The 18,649-nt window shown below is 43.0% G+C and overlaps 1 protein-coding gene across 1 annotated transcript in view; it reads left to right on the top strand.

The window, feature by feature from the left end:
* The window catches only part of CRH (corticotropin releasing hormone), a 339,387-nt gene extending 321,526 nt beyond the window's left edge, over positions 1 to 17,861 (top strand). The window contains exons 5-6 of the transcript XR_008554543.1: positions 17,574 to 17,678; positions 17,778 to 17,861. The gene's annotated coding sequence lies outside the window, so the exon portion shown is untranslated. The remainder of the gene's footprint in view (positions 1 to 17,573; positions 17,679 to 17,777) is intronic.
* The last annotated feature ends 788 nt before the right edge of the window (positions 17,862 to 18,649 follow it).

The following is an 18,649-nucleotide window of genomic DNA, read 5'->3' as shown; positions in this document are numbered from 1 at the left end:
CTTCCACAAATGTTGATTGTAAACCTACTATGTGCAAGGCACTATGCCAGAGATCTTAGAGCCTAATGTTGTATAAATAAAATACCAAAAAAATCTCTACCAGAAGGCAGTGTATATGTATCATAAAAGAATTATTATCAAAGTTCTATGAGATATTAAAGGAGAGAGAACTGGCATCCTAATGTGGCAATCAGAGAAAGCTTCATGCAGTTGACAGCATATGAAATGAGTGAAAGGATAGGTACTTTTTGACAAAGCTGATGATGAGAGTGAGAGGTGAGAAGGAACTTTTAGGCACTGCTGGGTTAGAGTTTATTATCAATAATCCTAATCAAGTCACAATCCTGGTGCTACAAAAGGCAGTCAAGCTAGGCACTTATTATAATTTACTCCCAAGGCTTTGAGAAAGCATATGATTAAACCACACACATTATAAAATAGCTAAAAATAAAGCTTATATGGGAACTCCTGACTTTTTGCTAAACTTTTTATAAACCTAAAATTTATCTAAAAAAATAGTGTATAATTTTAAAAAAATAAAGATAGACTATATTAGACTTCAATTAAACCTTTTTTAAAATTAAGGAAAAGTCATCCTTAACACCTTATTGCCTACCATTGTCACAGGTGGTTTTCATGATCTTATGGGTGATCCAGTCCGATAACTTTACAGTTCTTCAACTTAATTTTGCTGACTCCAGATCCATCAGGTCTTATCATATCATCCAGTTCTAAAATGTTTAATTCCAGTTGTTCTGACCATCTCTTCCTGTCCTTCCAAACCCACCATTTCCTATTAAACTGCTCTTTGAACCTTACAAAGGACTGCATTCCGTTGACCATACAAATTTCCCCTGTTTAGCTAAGATGCCATCATCCTATCAGCCACCCTCTCAGGCACACCTCAGATGCCTCACTCCATTGTCCTGTTGAGCTCTCCCAGCAACAGCTGAGCCCTGGATAGATCTTTTCCCCTTTCTTTACCCCAAGTAGTTATCACAGCTGAAGAAACTCACGGCACCGTTCAGACTGCTTCTACTACAAATGGTCTCCAACCTCCACTGTGCCCCCAACACAAGGCAGATGTCCCATTGTCCACTGTACATTCCATAAACTTTCTCCAGTCTCCTGAAGCCCTCTCTCTTTCCTATTTCTCTCTCACTCTTAGCAGGGAGCCTTATCTCCTCTGCAAAAAACTCTGAAGTTATTAAATACTACCTCTCCCAACTTCAACCCCACAGCACTCTGAATGCATCCACATCCATGCCCTCTCTTAATGCCTTCCTTCAGCTAACACCTCCCTTTCTGCCCTGAGCCCCACTCAATACTGCTAGTTTAAGGAACTTTCTCTTTTAACCATTCACTTTAGCTAATTTCTACAATAGCATCTCTTCTCAGAATTAAAACAGTCTCAAGTCCTTTCTATTTATAAAAATACAAAACCTCCTTTAACCCCAGACCCTTCTGCCAATACAGCTACTTTCAGTTCTCTTTCCTCCTTTTCCAAGCTAAGCTATTGGAAAGAACAATGTACTACATTTTCTTTCAAGCCACAGTGCCTACCTCCAAAGCAAGACAAGGAGGATCCAAAGTGCCCAGACTTGATAGTATATTATAACCCCTTCATGGCATCACTCCCAAATGCTCTCAGGACTTCTTTCAGAGCTATAGCTAGTAGACAAACTACTCGCATCCCTGCCTAAGAGACTGTTTGCAGTATTATCATGTGACTTTTCTCATTCTAATGCCATTGCCAGGACCTCTGGAAACAGAGTATGTGCAACTCAGAGTCAGATGGGCCTGGACTCCTGGTTACCCCCCAGCTATGTTTCTGGCTTACCTGGGCTTGGGAATCATAAAGATACAAGGTTTTAACAGTTTCCCCTCCTCATGAGATCTGTGTAATCAGCATGTTTTCTTGAAACCACTGAACTCTCAACTTTTTATTTCTACTATGCTATCCCTGATTACCTTCCCTTTCACTTTGGGATGGTTCCCCTCGGCATTTTTTCTCTACCTGAAGGAACTCCCAACTGAGTTCAATATACAATTCAAATGCAAACCAAGTCTTAACCATTTCTGGAGTTAAATTCTGAATACAAATCCTCCCCAGTTTCCTCATCTGTACAGTGCTTTTGACTATTAGCTCTATGGATTTAAAGGAGGAAGAGATCACTTATGCTTGGGAGACTCAAGAAAGACTTCATTCAGCAGGTGACCTTTGTGCAAAGCCTTGAAGGATGTGTGATATTTCTTTAGGGCAAGATGGATGCCCTACATCTGTCTACACTCCTGGCATAGAAACCCTGAGCCTACCAGGATAACCACCTAAGGGTCATGGGCAGAGATGAAACTTTATACATGTTAAAATTTACAATACTGCCCTGGCCAGTGTGGCTCAGTCGGTTGTTCCATTCACCAAAAGATCCTATGCACCAGAAGGTCACAGGTTCAATTCCCAGTCAGGGCCCTGCCCAGGTTGCAGGTTTGAGCCTGGCTGGGGAGCGTGCAAGAGGCAACTGGTCAATATTTCTCCTCACATTGATATTTTTCTCTCTTCCTCTCCCTTTCTCACCCTCTCAAAAAAAAAAAATCAATAAAAAACATATTAAAAATTCTTATTTAAAAAAATTTACAATTCTTATTTATGATTGTACCTGGTCCATTCATTCAATAAATTTCTATTTCTATCTTTGATTTGAAATAGGCAATACTTATTGAGGTGCTATGATATTTATAATAGTCACAAAAGCAAGCAAAGGATAGTTTCAGTAAGTGTTATTGTGAAATAAATTTCTAAAGAGCATACTTATTATTAATGACAGGCAGTGTATTATGTACTTCTTGGCTTGTCATCCTGTCTATGGAGTACATGTTGTAAAGGAAGAAAAGCGGGTAATTATATTTCACATGAACATCAAGTTGAGTATTCCTTCCTTGTAGCTTTGTAAAGTAGACTGTGGCAAGATTGTCCCTAGTTAATGCCAGGAAAAGTGAAAAAATAAATGTCATTTTCAAAATGTCTTTCAGATAAAAGTAAAACCTGTTAAAATAGTTTTCAGTCATTGAACATGGGTCTGTTCCCCTTAAACTCTGTAGGTAAGTCTGAATTATTTTGTTATGTTGGTAATTTGCTGTATCAAATATTGCTTAGCATGAAATTACATAATAAAGTTTATATCAGAGAAAAATAAATATATTAGTATTAAGCCATTGTTGGTGGACTCAAATAAGTTTTCTATAAAAGAAATTTGATTCTACCTATGTATGTCTTAACAAGGTGCAAACTTATGGCTCAAAAAATAAACAAGTTATATTTTAATCTTTTTCTATAAATATAGAAGTTAATTTTTGTCTTGGATATCTGTTTTAATAATTGCCTTCAAAATATTTATTAGAAAAGCATAGTTGAGATTGTGTCATTAAGATTTGTGTATTCTGCATTAAAATGATCTAAGAGGTTCTAATATTCATTAGTATTTCATATCTTAATCTCATCCCCAAGGAGTTTATTACAGGCCTTTGTTTGGGACTATAATTGTGTGTGTTTTAATAGTATCACAAACTATTGAAGTTTATATAACATTCTGTACTGTATTCATTGGAGAACATTTCTAGTATCTCTTGTGAATGTGATGTTTGAAATACTCTAACCTGATTTTGGAGATAGAGCGAATCACTATTTGGAGGGGCCCTGGCACTTTCTCCTTCCCCCTCCCCTCACCTCAAATCCCATCCAGTGTCATTCCTCGGTTCCTTGGGAAATTTTGCCAGATGTATTAATGAGCTTTTGCTGTGTATCAAAAAATTCTCAATGGTTTGCAATAACAAAACATTTACATCTTACCTATAGGTTGACTGGGCAACTGCAGCAGCCCTTCTCCTAGCTGTGGTCAGTTTCAGGAACGTTCCATGATTCTTTCATTCTGGGACCCAGGTTGAAAGAACAGTGGCTCCTGGGCCAAACTCTACTTTAGGGAGAGGGTGGGAATGCAAAAGCCTGAGAGGTCAAGTCAAATGGTGCAAGCACATTCAAAGCTTTTGCTCACATTCATTGTCCAAGACAACTCATATGGCCAGCCCCACCATCCATGGAGAGAGTAAGAAACTCTTCATATAGGTGAGGAAGGGAAGACAGAAATGAGTTCTTGCTGAATATTCCCCACTCAACAAACCTTAGTAGACCAGCGATAACAAAAATAAATGGTCCATTGCAGCAGGGGAAGTAGTCACTGGTCTGTAGAAATTCTGAAATCTACCTGGGCAAATATTGCCAAATCCCCAACCTCGAGGTAGATTCCCTAGGTCAGGCTCTAGTTCTGCTCCCTGGGAATACATCTTCTTACCATTGTTCTCATGGCCCTTAGCTTCACCTTCTGAGAGATAATTTTCTTTTTTTTTTATTTCTTTTTTGATTATGCAAGATAATTGTCCTCATCCTCCCATTCTCATCCCAAACCCCTCTCCACGTATGCCCCCACCCCCCTGTTGTCCGTGACCACTGGTTAGGTTTATATGCATGCATACAAGTCCTTTGATTGATCTCGAGATAATTTTCCATGATTCTTTCTGGCCATATCTGAAGGAGAATATGTTCTCCCTAGCAGTGAGCAGCTTTCTCATCCTGCTACTGATGGCAGAATATTGAGGATGCTAAGGTTTTTTTCTTTGTTTAAACAAAATTTTGATTAAGAATAATTTTAGGTTTACACAAAAGTTGCTAAGATAGTTCAAGTGTTCTCATATACCCAATAGCTGGTTTCCCTTATTAAAAACATTAAATTAGTGTGGTACATTTGTCACAATTCATGAACAATATTGATACATTATTATTATCCTAAGATCATTTTTTTATGGCACAAAGAGTCACAGACTCATTTAGGGGGAAAAAAAAGTCACAGTCTCTTTTATTTCAGACCAGGGTACTTTATAATTTAAATTTATCTTTAAAATGATTTTTTTAAAACTTTGTGATTCAATTAGACGAGACAAGAACCAAATCCACAATGATTTTTAAGTCATGTCTCCCTCTCTCTCTAAACTTAATTACAAGTAGTTAGAGCTTATCAGGCTTTGTAGAACCTAGTCCTCTCGCTCTCTCTCTTTTTTTTTTTTCTTTCATGTGCCATTTTGTCCAGATTAAAAAATATACTGGGTGCCACTTTAATCCTTTCAAAGGTTTACCAAAGAATATGGTGCCAATTTTTATTTGATCTTTGTCCTAAGACCACATCTTATTTAGCATCTGAACCAGCTCTTGCGGCCTTAAGCATTTCTTAATTTCTTCTTTTTCTATTTAAAGATGAGAAACAGTTTTATTTTTCAAATTTGCAAGTCCCAGAATTTCTGGAGTCATTCTTTACTCTTTCATCCCTGCCTGCAAGCAGGCCAGTTGTTTTCTGAAAAACTGTAACAAAATCAGTAGCCAACTCATGCTGGTAACTGTCTGTCTTGAAATCTCGTCACCAGAATCATACCTTATTACATATATTTTTGTCTTCAAATTATCACAGATGACAGTTTTACCAAATATCTGTTACTACAGAGCATGGATCATCATTTTCCTAATCTCCAACACTTTCTTGTTTCCTGCTATTCAGTTCCAAGACCAAGGACACATATTTTAAGTTTCAATCACAGCAGCACCACATTTTTTAGGAACCAATTCCTGTTAGTCAGCTTTTGCTTCACTAATGCTGTGTAATAAACAACAACCAAATCTCGGTGACCAATAAAACAAAGACATCTTGCCCATGGGCCTGCGGCTGCCCACAGTGACTCTGCTGCAGCCTGCAGGTGGTTCAGTTCTGTTTCTCTGCTCTCATTCCAGGCAGGGCCCAGGTGGATGGAGAAGGCTCTTTTTAGGGCAGAGGGCAGGAATGCAAAAGGCCAGGCCAAATCGCACAAGCACAATTTAAGCTTTTGCTCACATTTTATTGGCCAAAGCCAGTCACACAGTCAGACCCAGTCAGTGGAGGGTCTAGAGCAAATACTATAATCTACCTCACCTTAGAAAAGGCTGGCCTTCATTATTTGTCATTCAGATGGTCACTAAAATGTAGGGGGCGTAGGAAGGGAAGGATGCAAATATGGTTAGGGAAAATTTTTTAAAACTATGCTGCCACTCACAGTTCTAATCCTTCCTTTCATCTCCCTTAAGTAGCTCCTTACCCTAAAAACAAAACAAAACAAAACAAAAAAAACAGCAGGGCTGAGTTTCGTCAATACCTAATTTCTGAGGGTGTGCAAAGACTTTTCAGCTTCACTCCTGAATGCTCCTCAGCACTCCCTGTGGGCTGCTGTCTTGCTCTTCACCAGTTGTGTCCAGCTCCAGGTATTTCTCCTTCTGGCCCTGCTACCTCTGCTGCAGATGAGAGTTCTCTTTCACCACTTTCTTCTATGGGGAATGATCCTCTTGCCTTTTTTTAAGGAATTTACAATGACCTGATAGGTCTCCCAAGTACTTTCCTAGCCTTGGGCAGAGTGAAGAACTGAAGGCAGAATTGTTTGGGCACGGTCCTGACCATCCCATCTCATTCCTCAGTATCAAAGCCAGATGTACCTTTGCACTGCTCCTCCTGGGGTACTGGACACCAGGCCCTAACCTCGCCTGTAGCCCCTACATTTTTCTCAGTGCCCTCTTCTCCTCATCCCTACTAGTTCCAGTTCCTTCAGGTCATCTTCACCTCTAGCTTGACTTCCTGCACCAGCTTTCGAGCCTGGCTCTACCTCTAGCCTGCCCACCTCTAAGCTATATTCTCCTTCAAACTGACCTAGAATGTTCTCTCTGGGGTGAAAATTAGATCTCGTGGCTCTCTTGACTTAAATCTTTCAGTGCTTTTATACTTTGCCTCTAGTAAATAAAAGGTGGCTTTCTATGTGTGTCCCCTTTTGCCTCCAAATATTCAAATTCAGTAAAGGGTCAAGCTTCCCCCACCCACTCAGACCCATACCTCCAGGCTCCTGGATGCAAGTGAAATGGCTGGACACTCTGCTGGACAGGCCTATATGACAGCAGAGTAGCCTGAAAGCCCGAGGGCCTCACAAGATTGCCCTTGCCCCAGGCCAACGCATCCCTGCCCCAAGCCAGACCTCCCCAAATAGGGAAATGACTACTGACAGAAAGGTAATCAAACTTACTGACAGAAAGGTAATCAAACTACCGGATATATGATATTAGCTCCACAAATAGTGAACTCTAAGGCCTGCGGCCACTAGAACCTGTCTCTGTGGTATGAGAAGTACGTAAAGAAAAAGAAGTCAGGAAATTGGATATAATTCACTCCTTTAGGATTTCAGAAACTAGAAGAAAACAGTTCCTGTCTGAGGCGGAGTAGATGACCTCCTGAGGTACCTTCTTAAGATTCTCTGGCAGCACTACTGGGAGATGGAAGACCTTCTTTAGCATTCCTTCCATTTCTTGTATTGTTCATGAAGAGGTGCAGGGAGCTAGCATGATCACCAAGCTGTTAGCATTGTTAGGACAAGTCCATAAAAGCCATGTTTACTCATAAACAGATCCCTCTTTCTGGAACAAAATTGCTGTTCTCTATTGAAATGATTTTAATCAAGGCTTTTTTTGTTTTGTTTTGCTTTCAAGTAACAAATACATCAAGCTTACTCAAGCAAAACAGTGTGGTTCGTGTAAGGATTCTGGGATCTCTCATAAAACTCAAGGTCAAGAAAGTGTGCTGAGTGACTGAAATGAGGAATTGGCTACAGTCGTAAAAATTGAAGCCAAACCTGAGCAGTATGTGTTGGTATTGAGGTTTCCATGTAATTATTATTGCCACAGCCCAGGAGACCAAAGGCTGGGCTTGTCAAGTGCCAGCTGTGTCCAGCCTCTCTGTCTCCCTGAAACTGACCCTCCCACCACTCTGTGCAGAGAACCAGCATGTAATTGTTTCCTATTCCTGACAGCCACTGGTGGAACCAGACCAGGCCTAGGATCCAAAGGCAGCTTATCCATTGCTGGCCAGAAACCCGTAAGGTGGGTTGGTGCAAAGGTCTCACCCCAATAGTATCGATGGTAGTTAGCCAAGACAATTAGTTTGGATTGGGAAATATAGTAGGACTGGCCAGTGAGTAATAAAGGTGAATGGAACCAATTTACAGAGACACAGATGTCATAGTTAAGAGACCAGGCTGGCTCAGAAGGCTGGAGACTGTCATTGGCCTCTAGCAGTATCTTTCCCAGTTCTAGTTTATAGGTATCTCCTGCAACAATGTATCACAGACTAAGTGGCTTAAACAACAGAAATTTATTTTCTCCCAATTCTGAAGGCTAGAAGTCTGATATCAAGGTATTGGCAGGGTTGGTTTCTTCCTGGCTCGTAGTTGAACATCTTCTCCCTGTGTCCCCACCATGTCTTCCCACTGTCATGCCTGTGTCCTAATCTCTTTTTATAAAGATAGTAGTTAGATTGGATTAGGCTTCATGCTAATTACCTCATTTTAACCTAATTACCTCTTTAAAGACCCTATCTCCAAATATAATCAACATTTTGAGATATTGGGAGGGTTAGGACTTCAACATATGACTTTGAGGGGTCCAATTCAGTTTATAATAGGGCCCCTTCCTTTTTAAGAGTGTCTTGTGCAAGCCTATGTGGTCAAAAGAACCTAACAAACTATATTAGAACTCTCTTGTAAGTGGCAGAAAACCAAGTTCAAACAGCCTTTAGGAAAAAGGGAATTTATTGGCTCAAGTAACTGAAAAGTTAGAAGTATCACTATCCTTAAGCATGTCTGGATCCAGAGCTCAAGTCAATTTATCTGTCAGGGTCCTGGCAGGAAATGGATGACGCCATGTAACTAGGTTTTTAAGAAGGCTACTTACAATGATGAAGGAGCAAAGCAAGAGTGGTTATTGAAACCTGAAGACAGAGAGTTGTGGCAGCAGTCCCCTGACAGGAACTGTAGCCTTCAGTAGAGAGACAATCAGCCTGAAGGAGACCCCACGGAAGGGATTGGGAAATAAGTAATCTGATGTGTCTGATATGACAGTACTCCCACCTGGAAGCCAGAGGAGAAAATAGGTTACTAGAGTCCATTCTTAATCAGCAGGTAGAGAGTAGAAGAGGGAAGATCTGGGGGCAAATACCCAGCACCTTCTCTGAGAATTAGTCTCACTCTCCATTCTATGTGTTAGTGTCTTTCTAAACAGGGTCTGAGTTCATCACCCTTACAGCTTGCAATCTGTGGGAAGAGAGCTCCTCTTGCCCAAGTTTTTCTAACAAAAATACAGAATTTAGTCTCATTGGTCTGGCTTATACCACCAAACCAATCTCCTTTTTAGTCTTTATTTATACCCATCTCTAAATCAATCACTGTGGTCATAGAACAATTGAGCTGGTCATGATCACCTGAATTCCCTTGGAGCTAGAAGAGTGGTGTTAGTCCCATAGAAACACATAGTGTAGAGTAGGGGAGAATGGCTGCCTAAAGGCAAATTCGGGTGTTCTTAACAGAAGAAGGGGCAATACATAGAGGCTGGACAGGCAATAACAACTGTTGTTACATTACCCAGTCCTTGATAAATGTGTAATGTCTGATTGCATTGATTGGATGCATATGTTTTGAGAACTATTCATTGGACATAGTTGAATCTCAATAAACATTTGCAAAAACGTGTTGGAATATCCTATATAATAAAGAGGTAATATACAAATTGACTGTCACGCCCTTGCACAAGATGGCCACCCCCATGTGGTCACAAGATGGCCACCACAAGATGGCCAGAAGGGGAGGGCAGTTAGGGGCAACGAGGCCTGCAGGGGAGGGCAGTTGGGTGACTGGGCCAGCAGGGGAGGGCAGTTGGGGGTGATCAGGCCTGCAGGGGAGGGCAATTGGGGGCAACTGGGCCTGCAAGGGAGGGAGGGCAGTTGGGGGGGACCAGGCATGCAGGGGAGGGCAGTTAGGGGTGACCAGGCCAGCAGGGGAGGACAGTTAGGAGCAACCAGGCCAGCTGGGGAGGGCAGTTGGGGGGGGACCAGGTCTGCAGGGGAGGGCAGTTAGGGGTCACCAGGCCAGCAGAGGAGGGAAGTTGGGGGAGGACCAGGTCTGCAGGGGAGGGCAGTTAGGGGTGACCGGGCCAGCAGGGGAGCAGTTAGGCGTCAATCAAGCTGGCAGGGGAGTGGTTAGCGGGTGATCAGGCTGGCAGGCAGAAGCGGTTAGGGGCAATCAGGCAGGCAGGCAAACGAGGTTGGGAGCCAGAAGTCCCAGATTATGAGAGGGATGTCCCAGATTGGAGAGGGTGCAGGCTGGGCTGAGGGACGGCTCCCCCCCTCCCCCCAGCCCAGTGCACGAATTTCATGCATTAGGCCTCTAGTAAATGATAATAATTCATGGACAGAATTATTTTTTGCAATTGACTAGGAGATGTTTCTGAATCTGGAGGATATTTTTCCACTTCTAGTCTTTATAGTGATCCTTATGAATTTTGACTTATGATTATTAACTTCTTGTTTATAGACATCTAAATTTATGTCCCAAACACTGCCTCTTTCAGTGTACTGAATTATTTTGTAAACCCTGTTTATTTGCTTTCATTAGACCACAGTCTTGAGAATTTCTGGCTTGTTTACACACATAACCAAGTATTTTTTTAGACTCATTTAGCAAAAGACCATCATGAAAGAGGCAATAAATTGAAGTAAGATAAGTAAACAATTTAAATTTTACTGTTAAGAGGGCTTCTTAGTTTCTGCCCATTACAGATGACTATCAGTGTTGCTAAGAGCAGTTTATTGAACTGATAGAAATGAATATTGTCTTTAAAAAATAAAGCTGTCTTTATCTGATCTCAAAGGTGAGCTTGTAAGATTAATTCTTCTGGTGTTTGCTTGTCATTCAAGCATAACTTTTCTTCTACCCACACCCACTGTTTTTTTTGTCCAGCTCCAGCAGTTTTTGGCAGTGGTTCTATCAATGGCTCTTTGGATAAGAAGCCCTGCCAGTGAGGCTTAAGCAGCATTCTGCAGAGAGTGAGATCAGGGAGTCAGATTGGGCTGACATTGAAAATCAAAGAATTTCCAAAGTATAAGCATCACTATTTTTAAGGTTTTAATGCCATTGAAAGTTTCAGTTAAGGAAACTTCTTTTATTTCTCCTATATTCTGGATGGAGATGATTTCTTTGATTTATTTCATAAATATTTATGCAATGGACAAGAGAAGCAGGAACCTCACCTTGAAGGAATTAAATCTTCTGTGGGAAGTCCCCAAATGTATGGATGATGGGGATTGTCATGCTGTCTGCAGGTATACATGGGTAAATGTGTGCAAGGTGGTACACCTGTTGTCCATTCATCCTTGCAAGAACACCCCAGGGAGAATAGGAAGGAAAGTCTGCAGTTATGAGCATCTGCTTTTCCATCATCTGTGCCAACAAAGACAAGCAGCATTTTAGATAGCGCCCCAGATCTCACCCATTTAATTGTGGAATTCATGACAAATAGCAAGAGCTGAAGATTTAGCTTCTTTCTCATCTCTTGCTTCAAATGTTCTTATTGTCCCCTTTCTTTCAACTCCTGTAGTACTTAGACTTCATTATATAATCCCTTATAGTAGTATCTGGATTTTTAGATGTCTCCCTCAGGGCAAGGATCGGATATAATGCTTTTTTATATTCCCCATGGCCTGTAGCCTGGGACAGAGCAGAAGCTCTATAACTACTGACTTAAATAACAGGAATGCTTTGCTCAGGTTAATATTAAACTTAGGTTGCATTCTCAGACCATAAACCACTCAGTCATTACAGGGCCATTTGTGTAGGAGCAGCTTCGAATGTACCAGGAATGGAATAGATCTTGTCTGGTGGCTGGAGGAAATAAACCAGGCCTAATAAAAATCTAATTAATTAAGTCAAAACTGACCCAGAGATCATCAGAGCTGGGAAAGATTATTAAAAAAATCATTTGGTGCATAGCCTGTCATTTCACAAAAAGGAAACAAGGGCACTTAGAGGCTGTGGCTTCAAGGTCACATTGAATTTTGTGATAGAACTCAGAACAGTAACTACAGTTCTTGACCAAGTTGTTGGTTGAAGCGTCAGGCCAGGGAGTCAACTAGATGTAGACTCAACCTGTGTTTGCCAAGTCATCATCATAATAACTAGCGTTTTTAAAAACCCTCTTTAAAAGTGTTCCTGGCACTGCCTCAGGTGCTTCCCATATGGTAATACACTACTTCATTTAATATTCACAACCCATCTGAGAGAGGTACTTTCTATGAGCACATTGCAGTTTGCTTTTGCCCCTATCGCTAAAGATGCTTTTGTTAAAATTACCAGTGATCTCCTAATTACCAAACTCAATGGATACTTTTTATTCTTTATCAATTTGATGATTACGGGACATTTGACACTATCTCCTTGAAAAATGCCTCCTGATTTCCAGGACATCACACACACCTGGCTCTCTTCCACTTCCTGGCAGAGTCTCATCAGAATCCTTCATTAACTTTCTCCTTTGACCTTCTACCTACGCTTCTGACTCTTGTTTTCTTCTCACTCTATACCTTCTTCCAATGGTGTCCATGCCTTACCAGAACCTTTAATGGCTCATTTCTCCCTGTGCCAGAGAGCACTAGAACCTATACAGGTTGCGCAGTGGTTCCCTGCAGCCCAGGGAACTTCTCTAGGCAACGTTTCACCCACTACTTAGAACCTTCTTTTCTTGTTTTGTTTCCATCTCACTCCCTGGAACAAGGATCTGTACTTTCTGCTAACCCTCTTTGCACGCATGACTTATTTAGATGATCTGCCTGGCTTTTGAGTCTACTGTAACAAAAACACAATTATTAATACATGAGTCTTTCCAACCTTTCCCTTCCGCCTGGCCTCTAAAAGGATCCTGACTGCAGGTTTCATTTCTTCTCCCCCTTCACCCTCCAGAGAATCCTCTTCCTGCTTCCAGACTTATCTTTGGGGATTTTATTGTCAATGTAAGAAAACATCCAAACTTGTAGATAATTTTTATGAGTTTATCTGAGCCAAACTGATGACAAATCCTGGGAAGCAACATCTCAACTGATTGAGAAAATGCCCCAGCGAATGGTAGTTTTGCACCTTATTTTGTACATTAGAATTAAAGGAGGAGGTGTAAGGGGGGTTACATGAAATCTATTGGTGATAGATTAGGAAGGTGGGAGAAAGCAAAGCTAGGAAATCTCTGGGATTGGATCAAAAGTAAAATGAATAGGCACGTACTTCTTTTACATAGGTGGGGATAGGATAGTTAACAACACAATAATAATAACAATAACAATGAGGGGTTCTGTGGTCTTCTGCTCTGGTGGGAAATTATGGCCTGAAATTACCCTAACATTCCAAAGGTAAGCTATTATGGATGCAAAAAGACAATAGACAGGCTCAGTGAAGGTAAATATTGACCTTTGTCAAGGAAGATAGTGGCCTAGGACATGACTACCTGCCAGGACTCACTTTTAGTTAGGAAGTTTTCATTTCAGACCATCCTATGTGGTCACTTTAGGTCTCTAAATTTGTATGGGCTTCCCTGAGCTAGTCAGGTTTAGTATGTGACCTCTTTTTCATCCACATTATGATGTAGAATAAGGAGGAAGTGAAAAGGAGATAGGAGCAGAAGATGTGGAGGCTAAAATTGGGGGCAGGCTTTTCAGGATGGGTAGGAAGACTGGAGGAGCAGTTTGTGATGAGAGGGAAATGGGAAAGAGATGGGAGTCTTAAGAAGTATTGCCATGGTCTATGTGTTCATTCAAAATGACATGCTGAGCCACTTGATGTGTCTGAACTCTTGAAGTAGCTAATTTCCATGTCATGCCATTGAACATTCTGGTTGTTGTTGTTTTTTGCGCATCTTTTCATTCACCACCTCTGCTTGTCTGTTAAACATTTAAATGATGCTTAAGCTCAACCTGTGTGGCTCAATTGGTTGAGCAATGGACCATGCACCAAGAGGTCGCCAGTTTGATTCCTGGTCAGGGCATATGCTCAGGTTGCGAGCCGATCCCAAGTAGGGGGTGTGCAGGAGGCCCAGCAGATCAATGTTTCTCTCTCTCTCTTTCCCTCTTCCTTCCTCTCTCTAAAAGCCAATAAAAACACATTTTAAATCATGCCTAAACTTTATCTTTTCTTCAAAGCCTTCCTTGATTGTCTTAAGTGGACCTGATCACTTTCTCCTTCATACTACCTTGAACTTACCAGTATCAAAGCAATTATCACAATGCACTGCAATTATTTTATTTATTCAACTATCTCTGCTCCTAGACAATGAAATAAATCTTTGAGGGAAACCACTGTACCTTATTGTTGAATTTCTAGTACCCAGGATGGTATCTAGTTTCTAGTAATTGCTTAATAAATAAGCATTTATTAATTACTTTAATGAATGAGCAATAAAATCATGAGGCTGTCAGAAATCCAAATAAAAGTTGGAAAGATAGGCTTCACAAAATTAAGTGATTTGCCCAAAGTCACACAGCTACAAAGTGAGGGAGCAGGAGTTGAACCTGGTCTGTTACTACAAAGCCCTTATCTTTTTTCACAACAATCATACCACCTTCTAGCTGGTCAAAGCTCTTCTTGTACTTTGGAAGTTTCTTTGCTGATAGTGATAATGTCCTCTCTCTTTATGGTGACACTAGAGGCCCGGCGCATGAAATTCATGCGTGGGTACAGTCCCTAGGCCTGGCCTGTGATCAGGGCCATCTTCCCCGGCTGCCAGCAGCCAACCCAGCTTCCCCACTGCCACCCAACCCTGGTTCCCCGTTCACCATCGGGGGATCAGAGCCTGCCGGCCAGGGGGAGGGACCAAGAGGTGGTCAGTGCACCTCATAGTTACTGGTTGAGCAGTCATTCTAGTTGTTCTGCTATTCAGTCGATTTGCATATTTTTGTTTCCTGGTCATCATCATCATAACTAGCATTTTTTAAAACCCTCTTTAAAAGTGTTCACCCCGGGTACCTCCAAACCTTCCAACTCTCCTTCTGCACCAGCCCTCCACCCCCACACAGATTTCACCCTCTCCCTCCCCTACTCCCCAGTCTGCTACCCCATACTTCTTCCTGCCCTGCTCTGCCCCACCTCCATTCTTGTGTAACAGTAATGGAATAGATCTTGTCTGGTAATAAACCAGGCCTAATAAAAATCTAATTAATTAGGTCAAAACTGACCCAGAGATCAGGGAAAGGGGCAAAGAAGGGTTGCTGAAAGTGATAAGGGAGGCAGCAGGGTGAACTTTTTTTTTTTTTTGGGCGGGGGGAGAGTTTCCTCCTGATGAGGGGCTTCAAAGGACAGAAGCCTCCTTCTGCTACCCTCTGTCTCCAGAGACACAGTTTCTGATTGGCATCTGGCAGGCAGCGCAGTTGCAGGTATAGGACTGGGAGCGCCTTTCTGCATGCAGCTCCCTGGAGAGTCTCTTCTTCTAAGGAAAGCTTTGTTCTAACCATTTCTCCTGGAGTCAGGGTTGATGGGTGGTCTGGGGCAGGAGGGAAGAATGGAGGTGGGACAGGGCAGGGCAGGAAGAAGTATGGGGTAGCAGACTGGGGGGTGGGGGAGGGAGAGGGTGAAATCTGTGTGGGAGTGGAGGGCTGGTGCAGAAGGAGAGTTGGGGTCAGCATAGGAAGGTTTGGAGGTACTGGTGGAGTAAGAGGGACCAGCAGATGCCAGAACAGGGGAAAGGGTCTACGGAATCAGGTGGGGGTCCGCGAGGGTGAGTATAGACCATAAGTCCCTTCCCCAGACCCTGCCATCCCAGGTGGCTAGTGGGAGGGGTCCATAGCGAGGCGCTGAGCCCCCTACACTTTGTGTCTGAGGCTCCAGAACATGTGGTTAACATGCCCCGCCCCTGCCACCCCTGCCGAAGTGCTGCCTTTTGGAACGCATTTTCAGACACATGGATTGTTTTTAAGTTAATGCTTTTTAATTCACTCTGTTTCCCACTTGTCGGTTTTTTATTGAAAAGGCGGATTCTGTTGGTGTGTGTTCTTCGGCAGGGGTGTTCTCCACAGGCAGAGAGCCGATAAGAGGCAGAGACAAAAGGCCCAGCGAGACATGGGAAATGAGTAAACAGGATCAGGGGGCAAGGAACAGGGAGAGAGATGCACAGGGCAAGACAGACACACGACACAGGGTGCTGTGGACAGGGATAGAGCTTCCCAGCCCGGTGAGAGGGCTCACCCCGGGTGCAGCTCCTAGGCCCGGAGTCAGCGAACTGAAAGTCCTGGATAATTAGAGCTAATTACATGTGTGCAAACAGCCACAGCAGAGGCCCCGGGCCAGCCACCCCTCCCCCGGCCTTCCCCCTGCGATCCCACCCCAGCAAAGGGGCTTTGCTGGCACAGTTGGGGCTGAGTGCCTGGGGGAAGGGCGCACAGGTGGAGAGTCCCTGGTGCCCAGGGGTTAGGGTGAGCCCTCCGCCTCCAGAGTGCCACCCACGATTACACACTCCAGCGCATGCTGCGGCCCCAGGATGGCAGGTTGCGACCAGGTTAGGAATTGGACCAGAACTTGGTCCGAGCTCCCCTTGGCCTTGTGCTGAGCGGGCCCTGGCGGCATGGGCCCCAGCTTTTGGGTCCTTAGGTTTCTATTATCTTGGCCTCCTGAGCTTTCCCGTCTCGTCTCTGTGAAGATTCAAGAAGGGGCTCTCCTTGTATCCTGCCACGGGGAGTGCCTGTCTGGAGCTGAGGCCGCGGGATGAGGAAGGGACAGAGTCTGGTGCTTGGCTGTTGGTGATCAGTTTGTCTCCACCTGGATGCGCCACCGGACCCCAAAGAGTGACTTCTCTGAGCTTTCATTTGCACATCCACACCGTGCATGCCTCCTCTGAGACGCAGAGTCCAAGGGGAAGGAGAAAGGTGTGAATTCCTCACGTGTGAATGAGGCTTTACACTTTGAACTGCTAGCCTGAATCAGTGATCTCATTTTGCGGGTTCAGGAACCTTTGGTGGGTTGGGCTGGAGTGGTGGTGGAGCAGGGTTTTATATTTCTACTGGAGCCCGATGCACGAAAATTCGTGCAAGAGTAGGCCTTCCTTCCCCCAGCTGCCGGCACTGGCTTCCCTCTGGCACCCGGGACCTGGGCTTCCCTCCTCTGGCCACTGACAGGCACCCGGGACCCAGGCTGCTTCCCTCCTCCGGCTGCCTGCAGGCACTCAGGACCCTGGCTGGCTTCTCCCAGGCCCCGGCTTTGTCAGGAAGGACATCCAGAATGACATCCGGAAGATGTTTGGTCTAATTAGCATATTACCCTTTTATTATTATAGATAGAGGCCCAGTGCACAGGTGGGGGCCGGCCAGCCTGCCCTGATGGGGGCCCCGATCGAGGTGGGGGTCCCCGCTGGGGGGCAGGCCGGCCAGGGCAAGGGGCCATGGTCGTTCTGGTCTTTGTGGTCATTCTGGTCGTTCCACTGTTTCAGTGGCTGGGCTTTTATTATATAGGATTTTTAGGACATCTTCTTGGACATGTCTCAGGGGATGCAAGAAGCATTTGAACAGCTCTGTTTTCATTGCATTTTTTATGCTCATATTTGAAGTTTTCCCAGAAAATTCAAGCTTTTAAAGTCTTTCTCCTCCATTTTATTTGACAAATCCTAGGTGATGATATTGCTGGAAAGAAGGTCAGACTTGGAATCCCTCAGATCTACCTGTTGTCATGCATGGAAGGCCAGTCATCAATGCCAAGGGCACCCTAAAGCACAGGTAAGTGGATGAGTTTATTTTGAAGAAAATTAAGGGACATCGTAGAGCCATATTTGAGAGGAAGTGTTTTGTGTTCAATAAACCATTTCTATTACTCAGCAAGGACTCCCTTTCTCGGAAGTCAAATGGAGAAGCCACTGATGCCCAGTGAATATTCTTTTGTTGGATTAATTTCTGATTCTGTATCCTACTCATCTTCTGTAATTGCTGCCTCTAGCAATGTGGCATGTGATATCTGGACATATTATCTCAGGAAAGAAAAAAGAAACATTTGGCAGTCTACACTCTTTTTTAAAAAAGGTGGTTCTCCCTTGTTGAAGGGTAGAGAGTACTCGTATGTGAATAAATCAATGGTTAGTTTTCCTTTTGGGGTGGAGTTTTTGTGTGTGTTTTTCTCTCCCAGAATATCTCTTTTATTTCATCTGACAAAAATGTGGGATAATATATGGTCATTTTTAGTAATTTAAAAATTATACCATTTCACTAAGTAGTTCAGGGCACCTGTATTCTCTATAAGCAGCATACAAGAAGAGTGTGGCACTCGGCCAGCGTGGGTCAGTGGTTGAGCATCAACCTATGAACCAGGTCACAGTTCAATTCCCAGTCAGCGCAGGCAGGAGGCAGCCAATCAATGATTCTCTCTCATCATTAATATTTCTCTCTCTCTCCCACTCCCTCTCTGAAATCAATAAAAATACATTTTTTTTTAAAAAGAAAGAAAGGATGTGGCAGTAACCACAGGTCAAAGTCATTAGTGAATTTTTAAAATATACATGGACCCTAAAAATAAAAATAAAATATACAGACCCCTTACCTCCAAGGAACTTAAGTCTCCTTATAAACTTCCATTGCCAAATAGGCATTAATCTAGTCAACCCAAGAAGACAGGTGAAAGTGTGCACTTTTTAACACTATTTTAAGAACTTTTGGGGGAGAGCAGTCAACAGCATACTTACAGAGCAGAGAGGCTA

The sequence above is a fragment of the Eptesicus fuscus genome, chromosome 19 (genome assembly GCF_027574615.1).
Source record: "Eptesicus fuscus isolate TK198812 chromosome 19, DD_ASM_mEF_20220401, whole genome shotgun sequence".
Classification (NCBI taxonomy): domain Eukaryota; kingdom Metazoa; phylum Chordata; class Mammalia; order Chiroptera; family Vespertilionidae; genus Eptesicus; species Eptesicus fuscus.
The sequence above is the reverse complement of the archived record's forward strand: the minus strand, read 5'-3'. Positions and strand labels throughout refer to the sequence as shown.